Consider the following 13,517-nt stretch of genomic DNA (forward strand, 5'->3'; position numbering starts at 1 on the left):
ACGGAGACACCTTCCTTCACCTGCGGTTGTCCGCGGCAACGTTGTTGTTGTGTGCATGTGGTGGCAGGGTCTCGGCCTGCTGGCTGTTCCCCAGAACATGTTTGCCACGCATGCTGTTGCTGGCGGTAACAGGTGAGTGTGTTTGTGTGTTTCTTGGTTTGTGTGCACTTCCCCTTATATGTGAGTTTTCCCTTCTGTGTGCTGGAAGGGTTAACTTCCTTCCCAGTGTGTGTGATGTCACTGGGTGTGGTTGACCGGTGGGTGTGGCCTTTTGGCCTATATAGCCTGAGTCTCTTGCAGGCTTCAGTAGGTTGCTTCAGCCCTGCTAGCTGGAGCAGCCTCCTGTGTATTTTACCATCTACCAGTGGGGGCCTCCCTTCTGGTCATAAAACTATGTTGCACGGTGTTCTGTTGGTGTGTGTGGGGTTTACTTATTATTGCAGCTTATGGTCCTGGGTTCCTGTGTGATGTCTGGTGTGTGCTGTGTCCGTTGGTGTTCAGAACTGCAGCAGCTGCGCATGGGTTCCAGGGATTGTTGTCTGTGGCAGGTGAGTTATGTGTTGGTTCCATTTGCCTGTCACTGCCATAAGCTGTTTTCTGTTTCCCCTTGTTGCTTGGCCATTGAGACTCCTGCTCCTCCGTGCCAAGGAGGAGTAGGTCGTCTCACCCAGCTCCTAGGTCAGGGATCTGCGGAGGGTCAGCAGGGATCCGAGGTTCCTGAATATGGGCCCTCCTACCATCAAGGTCGGCCCATGCAGGTAGGAGACAGGGTCAGAGTTAGGGATGCAACAGGAGGTGACCTGCTCCCTAATTCTGGGTTGTTTGGCCAAGTGGTAACCCTACCATCTCCTGGCACCGCACGGCTGGGGGTTTCCCCCACCGCCAGCCGTGACACATTATCAGGAAACATAAGTGGTTGTGCGTCAGTGCATTCTATGTCTTTCACAGCTGGGGAAGGGCTAGGTGGAAGCCCTTGGGAAACCCTGCCAGCGGAGTCTTCAAACAGCATAAGAGACTGCTGCATAACTTGAGGCTCAGACAGTTTCCCTGGTATGCATGGGGGTGATGTGACAGACTGATGGGGTTGGTTTTCAGGCGCCATCTGAGCGCTTTCTGCAGAAGACTGGGTGGGAGATAATGTGAACGTGCTGGATCCACTGACTAATGCCTGTACCTGCTCAGGCCTTACCATCCTTAGAACGGCATTGGGCCCCACCATATATCGCTGTAAATTCTGGCGGCTACTGGGACCTGAGGTAGTTGGTACACTAGGACGTGTGGATGTGGCAGAACGGCCACGTCCTCTCCCAGCACCAGAGGGTCCACTAACACCACCAGGACCATGTCCACGTCCGCGTCCGCGTCCCTTACTAGATGTTTTCCTCATTGTTATCGTTCACCACAACAACAAAAATATTATTTGGCCCAATGTATTGTATTCAAATTCAGCTGAATATAAATTTGAGGCCTAGTATTTAGGCGCTGGGTGACCGGTATAGATTTACTGACAGAATTAGACTTGGAAATGCACAGTAGCGTGTGTGTGAAGTTATTCTGAATGACCCTATGTACACCTTGAATATTATATACCCTTTTAGGGATAGATTTCAAATAGCTCTGATACAGCAGAAACCACTAAATTATGAAATTGCTAAATTGGGAATTGTATTTCAACCCAGAACAAAAAATGTGCTTTGACGGACACTAAATAACTTGCCCAGCCAGAACAGTACAGCGGTAACGACAGATTTAGCGGGATATAAATTTGAGGCCTAGTATTTAGGCGCTGGGTGACCGGTATGGATTTACTGACAGAATTAGACTTGGAAATGCACAGTAGCGTGTGTGTGAAGTTATTCTGAATGACCCTATGTGCACCTTGAATATTATATACCCTTTTAGGGATAGATTTCAAATAGCTCTGATACAGCAGAAACCACTAAATTATGAAATTGCTAAATTGGGAATTGTATTTCAACCCAGAACAAAAAATGTGCTTTGACGGACACTAAATAACTTGCCCAGCCAGAACAGTACAGCGGTAACGACAGATTTAGCGGGATATAAATTTGAGGCCTAGTATTTAGGCGCTGGGTGACCGGTATGGATTTACTGACAGAATTAGACTGGGATATGGCCAAAAAATAACATAACCACACTTGGTGGTTAAATGCACTTGGTGTTACAGCTTCACCAACCACACTACTGAGGGTTAAATGCACTTGGTGACGGGGGCAGCTTGCCCCTGATGTAGTATGTGGCCAAAAAATAAACTGACTATTGCTGGTTAAATGCACTTGGTGTGACAGCTTCACCCTGATGTAGGCTTTAGCCAAAAAACAACCACACCATTGAGGGTTAAATGCACTTGGTGAATGGCGCAGCTTGCCCCTGATGTAGTATATGGCCAAAAAATAAACAGCTTCACCAACCACACTACTGAGGGTTAAATGCACTTGGTGACGGGGGCAGCTTGCCCCTGATGTAGTATGTGGCCAAAAAATAAACAGATTATTGCTGGTTAAATGCACTTGGTGTGACAGCTTCACCCTGATGTAGGCTTTAGCCAAAAAACAACCACACCATTGAGGGTTAAATGCACTTGGTCGCAGCTTGTGCTGGCGCACCACAAGACACAAAATGGCCGCCGATCACCCCAGAAAAAAGTGACTGACAAACGGTCTGGGCAGCCTAAAAACAGTGAGCAATTGAGTATCAGCAGCTCAATGATCCACAGCTGCAGATCGATCAATTAATCAAGTCCTTTGGAGGAGTTAATCTGCCTAATCTCGCCCTACTGTCGCAGCCGCAACCTTACCCTATGCTGATCAGAGCAGAGTGACGGGCAGCGCTATGTGACTCCAGCTTAAATAGAGGCTGGGTCTCATGGTGCTCTGGCCAATCACAGCCATGCCAATAGTAGGCATGGCTGTGACGGCCTCTTGGGGCAAGTAGTATGACGCGTGTTGATTGGCTGCTTTGCAGCCTTTCAAAAAGCGCCAAGAAAGCGTCAAAAAGCGCCAAGAAAGTGACGAACACCGAACCCGAACCCGGACTTTTACGAAAATGTCCGGGTTCGGGTCCGTGTCACGGACACCCCAAAATTCGGTACGAACCGATGTGTTGCAGAAAAATGATGTGTTGCAGAAAAAAAAGGTTACAATTTTAAATCTGCAAAAAAAGTAAAATGTTGAAATTTTATTCCCAATTTCCTTTAATTCTCAAAGAGTACCTAAAGGGTTGAGGGGTGTAGTTTCTAAAATGGGGTGATTTTTTATTTTTTTGGGTGGTTTCTAATATGTAAGCCCCAGAAAGTGGCTTCTTAACTGAACTGGTCCTGAAAAAAACTTCTAAGCCTTCGAAACGTCCCAAAACAAATAAATGTCATTTAAAAAATTAGTATGTTCTTCTGTTTGGCACCAAATTGGCTCCCTGCATATATATTTGCATATCTTTCATATGATAAAAATGGTGTTAGTGTTTAAAAATAGTGTTATAAATTAGGATCACTGAAAGTCATGAGTGCAAATGAAGATTTACATTTTGCGTTGATGTGGGTGACAGGGTAGAGATCACATTCTATTGTGCTCCATTGAAAATCCACAGACCAAGAACATTCCCCCTTGTTTGAATGGTCCAATATCCGATGTGAAACAAAGGATATTACTATTGTGTCTGTCACCAGTGGCTCTATTAGAAACAATTAATGCTATTCCAAGGATACATGGAGCATGGCGTGATTCTCTTTTGCATTCTGACCCCAGGATGAAAAATCAGGTAATTTAATGTGAGAAATCATACAACAGGGGGAGCCTCTTTCTGCTCTGTTAGGTATGTTAAGATACTTGCTCAGCCATAGACAACAGAAGATGGTTGAAGAATACAACATCATGGTTCTAGACAATAGGTTTACATTGATCCTAAATGCTCCATGTACCAAACACAGTTTGCTGTCAGGAACTAACAATCCAGCCATATCCTCCTCAAGTGGAACTACTTCCCATCACTTTGAAAAGATGTTACTATAGTACAATTCAGTTAAAGTGATATGCTCTATGCTTCTAGAGTCCATTGTTTTTAATTGAAATGCTTAAGAAGGAAGGATGGTTGTATGGCCATATAGAATACAAAACAGTGAAAGGAAATAGGCAAATGCTACTTTCCTCACGTAAAAGTGTATTGCTGCTCTACATTATTGTATCTGTCCGACGAAAGACAAAGAATATGTCAATTTGTAAAGGTCCTGGGTGTGCTTACAGTTAACATACTTTAAATCAAGATACCATGTACTAATATATGTGTCGAACGTGCAATTAGTAAAGCTTTAATCTGGGAACTGTTGAGCAAATCAAATCCAACAAAGTCAAATTAGATCCAAATTTGAGGATAAAATTGATTCTCTGCGAAGCTGCATTTTCTTGTGTTTTGTGGTAGCAAATCGATTTTACCTGAAAAAGTGTAAAAGAATAAAATAAATCATACTTGCCTCCTCCATTTGCTCGCGACGGGCCAGCCGCAGAAATCTTGAATGAAGATCTTAGCCAAAATCCTGTGTGTGGTGATGTATGATGTCATCTCGGGCTGCGCAAGATTTTACGACAGATCTTCAAGCAAGGTGACAGCGGCCGGCCTCACACAAGCAAATTGAGGCAGTAAGTATGATTTAAAAAAACGTTTTGTTAATTTTACACAGTTTTTACTCTCAGATGCCGCGATCATGTATGAACACAGTATCTGAGGGTTACAATGATGGGGGGTGGCGCAACAATCGCAGCACCCACCACTTACAAAAAAATGCTTTTCATGACGTAGTAATTCATCGAAAAGTGAATTATTTTGTAAAATTCGGCAAAGCAGACAAATGGAATTTTGAAGAAATTTGATCATCTTTAGATATAAATATTTTGGTATGTAGGCAGCTGCTATGAATAGCCAAAAAATTTAATGTTCAATAAGCAAAACATCATACACATGCATCTGTTTTAATAGAATCTCCAGAAAACACAAGAATTTCCCTTCAGGAAACCTAATGGACCCCTCTGCAGACTACCAGAATCTAATTTTGATGTCTCATCAATATTTACTGCTGGAAGGCCTATAGCAGGACAAGAGAGAGGCTTGATGTCTTGAGACTGTCCATAACAGCACTAAAACTAAGGAAAGGAAAGATATGCTTTTACAAGGACTAGCCAGGCCTTACAGTACCAGCTGGCACATAATTTACCCATTTCCATTAACATGCATACCAAAGGTTAAACTTGATGGACCTGTGTCTTTTTTTTTTTTTTTACATGTATGTCTATTTATATGTTTTCCTTTAGGCAACCTTATGCACCTCTGCAGACTACAAGAATCTGTCTGATTCTGATGTCTCACTCATATTATTGGAAGGCCTACAGCAGAGCAGGACAAGAGAGAGGGAACAATGCTGCAAAAGTATATGTTAACTAGGGTGCTCTCTTAAAACTTAGGAGAAGCAACAGAAGGTTAGATATCTCGAGAGAGTCCTTAACAGCACTAAAACCAAGGAAAGGAAAGATATGCTAAACCAAGGACTAGCCGGGCCTTACAGCACCAGTTGACACATAATTTACCCATTTCCATTAATATGTATACTAAAGGTTGAACTTGATGGACCTGTGTCTTTTTTTAAAATATATATAACTATATATTTGTTTTTGGGGAAATTTAGTGGCCCATATTTAACAATAGAGATGGCCTTGTGGTTTTGTGGCGAACTTTGCGTGTTCGCGATTCACCGAACATGCGAGCATATGGCTATATTCACGCCCGCCATATTAATTTACATTGTGAAGAAATTTGACCCATGACTCATCCATCAGGTGGTACAGGACAGCCAATTGAGACATTTCAGCACATGGACATACCCCCTACCTTATAAATAAACCTGATCTGGCCGCCATTTTACATTCAGTGTTTTTTGCCAGTGTAGGGAGAGTTTGCTGTGTGGAGCAGGGACAGACTGTTGGGGACACAAATCGGTAGCTAGTAGGGCCACAAAATTCTTATAATATACTTTCTAACATAGTATATTATAGTGCAGTTGCATTGAGCAGCAGTTGTGTGCAGTTCTGCTGCGACACTGCAGCTACACAGAGTGCCAAACGCTATTGGAACAAATAATTTCTACTGGTGTGATTTACCAGCTGCCCCCCAAAAAACCTGATTGAAGCAGGGGTGTTATATAGCAATAATATACTTTCTATATAGTGCATTTGGGTAGTGCAGCATTGGTTTGCGGTTTTGCTGCGTTACTGCAGCTACACAGAGTGACAAACAACATTGGAACAAATAAATTCTACTGGTGCGATATACCAGTTGCCCCCCAAAAAAGTGAAAAAAAAGTGGGCTACAGTAGAATTGTTATTCAGTGACCGCATAATGTACCTCAAGCCACATAATCACATTTTCTTTATTGTCAGGTGAATGCCAAATTTTAAAGGCCCGTACTCTTGTAGCATAAAATAATTTTTTTCTAGGCTCCAGCAGGGCACATTTCAGAGAATTTCCCTTTAAGACACATAAAAATGGCCCCTGATTAAAATACATATTTTTTTAGGGAATTTTTGGCATTGATCCCCCTCTAGTATGTCACTGTCCATGTTGTTGGACTATTTCTACACTTTGTGACGGTATGCGAGGTGGTGGATGATAGGTATGTTTCACCTCGCATGCGCTCTGTTGTCAGGGACTGAACCGGAATCCGGCCCGGGTTTTTCCAGCCTCTGTGGCAGGCTTGGTTCCGGTCCAGAAATCGTGGTCCACTGGAGTTCACCTCCAGGTGGACTTTAAATAAACAGGAAGAGAGCACAACAGGTCTCTCTCATGTGCTGAGTTACAGGACTGTAACCTGTGTTGCTGAAGAGAGAGCTATGTTTGGATGCGAGGAAAAACAAAAGGTTTGTTTTACCATTTGTGTTGGCGGTGTCGGGGAGCAGCCCCACACCATATAGTCAGGACACAAATGTATAGATTAGCGCCGGACGGCAAGGATTTACTTTATGTTTTGTTTGTTTTCTGCTGTACAAACCTTTGTGCCTAAATAAACCTGGTAACCAGCCAGATTTTCAAGGAAAGTGCCTGCTTACGGACTGTTTCAGAAAAAGGTGATCCCCACGAGCTAATCTCCCACACGTGGTGGACTCAGCGGGCATTTTCTGAAAATGGAGAAAATGTTAAAGGCCCTGCTACAGGCCCATGCCGCTCAGCGGGAATCCAACCGCCAAGTCGCAGAGGCCGCTGCAGCACAGGCGGCCCAACAGGAGATGAACCGGCAGTCCGAGCCCAGCGTTTGCATCAGTGGAGTGAGTAAGCCACCCCGTTCTCAAATGTTTGACCTGATCCATCTTACCAGGAAGTGGTTGCAGCCAGAGACCTTGACCATCCCTCAGATCGTGGAGCGGGTAGTAATAGACCGTTACCTACGTGCGCTCCCTGCGACACTGAAGAAGTGGGTCGGACAGGGGGACCCCAACACTGCAACCCAGTTGGTGGACCTAGTGGAGAGGTACCTTGCTTCTGAGGACTTGCTGAATCTGTCTATGCCCCACCGTGGAGCGTCTTGGGACGCAAGATCACCCCCAGGATCTGGTAAGACTGTTCCAGGGTTTAAAAGCAGGGGTAATGTTAAGACTGATTTTGCAGCTAATGAGACTGTGGGTCCTAGACCTGGAGACTGGCCAATGAAGCCAGGAAGGTCTTTTGGACCCTTCAAAGGACTGGGGGTAGAGCACATACAGTGTTATCGGTGTCATGCATTTGGGCATATTGCTGCAAACTGTCCTTTAAGTGATGAACCTATGCAGTGTGACTATGCTTACAGGAAAAGACACATTTCCCTTTTTGCACAGGTCGCGTGTACTGCAGCACGTTCGAGTCACACCGAGAGACAAATGTGTGCTATTTCTGTGGATGGAAAACCACTCACAGCCCTGCTAGACTCGGGTAGTGTGGTGACACTAATCAGGAAGGATTGTGTAAACCCCACCAAACTACACCCCAGTACTATCGGGGTCATTTGCATTCATGGGGACACACAGGACTACCAGACAGCAGTGGTTGAGGTTGATACCCCTTGGGGCAGTCGGGGTGGTGCCGTCACTGCTTCACAAAGCGTTAGTGGGGAGAGATTTTCCCCATTTTTGGAGCTTATGGGAAAACAAGGGGAGACTGGTAGATAGAGTTCCCCCTGCTGGGGAGGCACGGGAGCTCTCGCAAGATCCTTTTTTCAAAAGGGAAGGGGATGTTGTTGAAGAAGCAGAAGATCCTCTTCCTTTCCCTGTCCTGGCTGGGGAGCCGGAGGACCGGGAAGCTAGCCCTCAGTTTGAGGGTAATGAACAGGGGAACATCTCTGACCCTGACAGTCAGAGTAGTCCAAATGTTATGCCAGATTTAGAAGTCAGGAGAGAGGATTTCTGTACCGAACAACTACGAGATGTCACCCTCATTAGAGCTAGGGAAAATGTTAAGATGGTCGATGGGGAACCGGTGGTCCCTAACTGGGGGGTGTCCTTCCTCTACATGGCCCTCAACAACAATTTACTGTATCAGGTGATAAAACATGGAGAAGACGAGGTCAAACAGCTACTGGTTTCCAAACCCTTCCGCAGGGTCGTACTAGACCTGGCACATAGTAACGTGATGGGTGGATATCTCGGCGTTGAAAAGACCAGGGAGAGATTCGCCCAGAAATGTTTCTGGCCTGGGTTGCATGCAGATGTCAGGCAGTACTGTGGGTCGTGCCCCGAGTGCCAATTGTCAGCACCGGCGCCCCATTTTCGCAGTCCCCTGGTCGCTCTACCAATAATTGAGGTCCCTTTTGAAAGGATTGGCATGGACCTGGTGGGGCCAGTGGTGAAGTCTGCCCGGGGTCACCAGCATATTCTGGTAATCCTGGACTACATGACATGCTACCCTGAGGCCATCCCCTTGCGTAACACCTCCGCTAAGACTATCGCCAAGGAGTTAGTCCAGGTGATTAGTCGAGTCGGGATCCCAAAGATCTTAACCGATCAAGGCACCCCATTTATGTCCAGGGTCACCAAGGAACTGTGTAAAGTATATCAAATTTCCCATCTCCGCACCTCTGTCTACCACCCCAAAACGGATGGGCTTGTGGAGCAATTTAATAAAATGCTGAAAAGTATGTTGAAAAAGGTGGTTGACAGAGATGGGAAAAATTGGGATTTTTTGATACCATATCTCATGTTTGCCATACGCGAGGTTCCGCAGGTGTCCACAGGTTATTCCCTCTTTGAGCTCTTGTATGGTAGACATCCCAGGGGGCTGCTAGATGTTGCCAAAGAAACGTGGAAAGGAGAGGCCACCCCGTATCGAAGCGTCATAGAGCATGTCTCCTTGATGCAGGATCGAATCGCAGCTGTCTTGCCCCTGGTTCATGAACATATGGAGCGAGCCCAGGGGGCCCAGAGGAGGGTCTACAATCGGGGTGCCAAGGTCCGTACTTTCAGCCCCAGGGACCGAGTGTTGGTCTGGTTCCCACGGTTTAAAGCATGTTCCTGGCTAAGTGGCAGGGTCCCTTTGAGGTGGTTGAAAAAGTAGGAGAGGTAAACTACAAGGTCTACCAACCCGGGAACCGGAAGCCACAACAGATTTATCAGGTAAATCTCTTAAAACCCTGGAAGGACAGAGAGATTTTGTTGGCCACGTCTCCGGCCACAACAGTCCGGCGACCGGTGATCCCTGACGTCCCCATAACAGAGTCCCTTTCCCTGGTGCAACAAAGTGGCGTTTTTGTACCAAAATAGAGACTTTTTCTCCCCCTTATCAGGACGAACCAACGTGATTCAGCATGACATAGTGACAGAACCTGGGGTTTGCATAAATGTAAAGGCATATAGAATACCGGAGGCCAGGCAAGAGGCAGTCGCAAAGGAAATAAAAATTATGTTAGAGTTGGACGTGATAGAAGAGTCCCACAGTGATTGGTCAAGCCCCATAGTGCTGGTCCCAAAACCCGATGGCACTGTTAGGTTTTGTAACGACTTTAGGAAACTCAACAGTGTCTCCAAGTTCGATGCCTACCTGATGCCTCGGGTTGACGAACTCATGGACAGTTTGGGACAAGCCCGCTACATAACTACCCTAGACCTGACGAAAGGCTACTGGCATATACCCCTAACTGAATCGGCCAAGGAGAAAACATCCTTTTCCACTCCTGAACGCTCGTTTCAGTATAAGCGGATGCCTTTTGGTCTGCATGGAGCTCCTGCATAATTCCAACGAATGATGGATAAAACTTTGAACCCACATCGCCCGTGTGCAGCTGCTTATTTGGACGATGTGGTCATCCACAGCCCAGATTGGGAATCGCACCTGCTCCGGGTACAAGCAGTGGTAGATTCCCTTAACAAAGCAGGTCTTACGGCCAACTCAAAAAAGTGTGCCATAGGCCCGGAGGAAGCCAAATACCTTGGCTACGTTATTGGCTGGGGACTGGTCAAGCCCCAGACCAATAAGGTGGAGGCAATTCAAAAATGGCCCCAACCGATAAACAAAAAACAAGTTTGGGCCTTTATTGGCATTACATTGTATTTCCGGCGGTTTATACCCGACTTTGCCACCATTGCTGCCCCTCTGACCGACCTGACAATGGGCAGAGGGTCGGCCATGGTTAAATGGAATCCTGAAGCTGAGGAGGCCTTCCAGAAGTTAAAGCGGGCCCTTTGGTAACCCACAGCTTCTCAAAGGAGTTTGTGGTACAGACGGACGCCTCTCAGGTGGGCCTAGGGGCTGTCCTATCCCAAACCAGAGATGGTGAGGAGCACCCAGTGGTATACCTGAGCCAAAATCTAAACAAGCATGAAAAGAACTATGCCATTGTCGAGAAGGAATGTCTGGCTATTAAATGGGCCCTAGACTCGCTGAAATATTACTTATTGGGAAGGTCGTTTAAGCTCATCACCGACCATGCACCCCTAAAGTGGATGTGTGACAACAGGGAAAAAAATAGCCGCGTAACAAGATGGTTTCTGGCCTTACACCCCTTTAAGTTTTCAGTAGAGCATATGCTGGGCAAGCTCCAAAACAATGCGGATGCCCTCTCCCGCATACATTGTGTGCTGGGGACAGTTGTTCAGCCGCGGGGAGTAGAGCAGAGGGGGGTAAAATGTGACGGTATGCGAGGCAAGGTGGTGGATGATAGGTATGTTTCACCTCGCATGCGCTCTGTTGTCAGGGACTGAACCGGAATCCGGCCTGGGTTTTTCCAGCCTCTGTGGCAGGCTTGGTTCCGGTCCAGAGATTGTGGTCCACTGGAGTTCACCTCCAGGTGGACTTTAAATAAACAGGAAGAGAGCACAACAGGTCTCTCTCATGTGATGAGTCTCAGGACTGTAACCTGTGTTGCTGAAGAGAGAGCTATGTTTGGATGTGAGGAAAAACAAAAGGTTTGCTTTACCATTTGTGTTGGCGGTGTCAGGGAGCAGCCCCACACCATATAGTCAGGACACGACTGTGTAGCTTAGCGCCGGACGGCAAGGATTTACTTTGTTTTGTTTGTTTTCTGCTGTACAAACCTTTGTGCCGAAATAAACCTGGCAACCAGCCAGATTTTCAAGGAAACTGCCTGCTTACGGACTGTCTGTTTCAGAAAAAGGTGATCCCCACGAGCTAATCTCCCACAACTTCTACTAAGTATTTGGTGGCTGCAAATATGATCAGAAAGTTTTTCAGGTTCGCCTGCCATTAAAGTGAATTGGGCCACCTGCAAACTTACAATTTGCGAACATTTGATCACGTTCGCGAACCGTCCCGGCCGATGTACATCCATCACTATTTAACAATGAATATGTGCCTAGAATCTGTCTAAAAATGCTGCAAATTGAACATTCTCAATTCTCTTTCCAACTTGCTCAAAAAGGGGACTGGGCTTAAAGGGAAGTGGACTTGGCCACATGGGAAGTGGAGGTGGTAAGTTGTGATGCTTTCTGCCACAAATTTGACATAAAATTCTATCTTAAAGGAAATGTGTCACCAAAAATGTTTTCTGACAATTAAAACCACATAGTGACAAATGTCCTTTTTATCTAATCTGTATTTATTTATTCTATGTCCTGAATATTATGATGGGGACAGCCATCTTGCCTGAGCTGTTATTAACATTTTTTTTTTAAGCATTAGAAAATTGCTTTATGGCAGCCCCATAGTCCATAGACACAATGGACTGAAGAGTACCACATTGACGGAGAGTTTTCTAGGCATTCTCTGTGACCTGGGCAGCCTGGAAGAATAGATATGCTTTGACAATCACCTATTGTGAATGGTGAATCCTGTATTATCCAACATTCTAATCCTGCCTGTAATGATATAATCTCTGTGTATAGATATGCAGGTAACTGCAGGAAAGTGATTTGTACAGACCAAGAAGTGGTCTGTGGTATTATTAGGCTTAGGTTTAGTGGCCAGTGAGAAAACTGCAGGATTTTATAGTTTGGTTTAAATATAGATATTGCCATGGAAAAAAAAAATTATATCTATAAAAACATTTTCTGATGACTCATTTCCTTTTAAAGTAAGCCAACCAAATGTTGGTATAGAGCTAGACAGCTAGTCAGAAGTGTAAATCTGTGTGCTACATTTGTCATCATGAGTCACTGTGATAAATCTGGTGGTCTAAACAGCCTATCTTAATCTTATGCCATCTACAGGAGCTGCCCAACTGATGTTAAAACAAGCATTCAATATAGTCAAGCTATGCTTCTTACCTTTCTTTTAATTCTTGTTGCAACTGTAACTGAAAGATTTGGTTTGTAAATATTTTATCCATGAAAGATAGATCTATGTACAGTACAGACCAAAAGTTTGGACACACCTTCTCATTCAACGAGTTTTCTTTATTTTCATGACTATGAAAATTGTAGATTCACACTGAAGGTATCACAACTATGAATTAACACATGTGGAATTATATACATAACAAAAAAGTGTGAAACAACTGAAAATATTTCATATTCTAGGTTCTTCAAAGTAGCCACCTTTTGCTTTGTTACTGCTTTGCACACTCTTGGCATTTTCTTGATGAGCTTCAAGAGGTAGTCACCTGAAATGGTCTTCCAACAGTCTTGAAGGAGTTCCCAGAGATGCTTAGCACTTGTTGGCCCTTTTGCCTTTACTCTGCGGTCCAGCTCACCCCAAACCATCTCGATTGGATTCAGGTCCGATGACTGTGGAGGCCATGGTCATCTGGCACAGTACCCCATCACTCTCCTTCATGGTCAAATAGCCCTTACACAGCCTGGAGGTGTGTTTGGCGTCATTGTCCTGTTGAAAAACAAATGATGGTCCAACTAAACGCAAACCGGATGGAATAGCATGCCGCTGCAAGATGCTGTGATAGCCATGCAGGTTCAGTATGCCTTAAATTTTGAATAAATCCCCAACAGTGTCACCAGCAAAGCACCCCCACACCATCACACCTCCTCCTCCATGCTTCACGGTGGGAACCAGGCATGTAGAGTCCATCCGTTCACCTTTTC

The sequence above is a fragment of the Bufo gargarizans genome, chromosome 5 (genome assembly GCF_014858855.1).
Source record: "Bufo gargarizans isolate SCDJY-AF-19 chromosome 5, ASM1485885v1, whole genome shotgun sequence".
NCBI classification, from domain to species: domain Eukaryota; kingdom Metazoa; phylum Chordata; class Amphibia; order Anura; family Bufonidae; genus Bufo; species Bufo gargarizans.